Raw genomic sequence first — 364 nt, 5'->3', positions numbered from 1 at the left:
CATGTTGATGACCATTGCTTGAAACATTACAATGCACTTTTGTTTTGTTTTTTAACCTCAATTTTCTGTATGTATTTAGAAGGACTACTTAAGGTGCTGTGTATTTGCTAATGGGAATTGATCATGAGAATTTGTGATATTAAATCTCCCAAGTGTGATAAATGTTAGTCTCATTTTAAAAAGTCACAATAAATATAGTCTGAATGCATGTTTTTAAATGAATTTGTTTGAATGTTTTACTGAATACAGAATAATTATTGCATGGTCTGCACTGATGCACAAACATTTTGGAGTCAGGGTAAGGGCTAGGAGATCTATAAAAAGGGGGACTGAGAAATCCAGCCAAATTTAAATTACAAATCAA

The sequence above is a fragment of the Sinocyclocheilus grahami genome, unplaced genomic scaffold (genome assembly GCF_001515645.1).
Source record: "Sinocyclocheilus grahami isolate Dianchi unplaced genomic scaffold, SAMN03320097.WGS_v1.1 scaffold208.1, whole genome shotgun sequence".
NCBI classification, from domain to species: domain Eukaryota; kingdom Metazoa; phylum Chordata; class Actinopteri; order Cypriniformes; family Cyprinidae; genus Sinocyclocheilus; species Sinocyclocheilus grahami.
The sequence above is the reverse complement of the archived record's forward strand: the minus strand, read 5'-3'. Positions refer to the sequence as shown.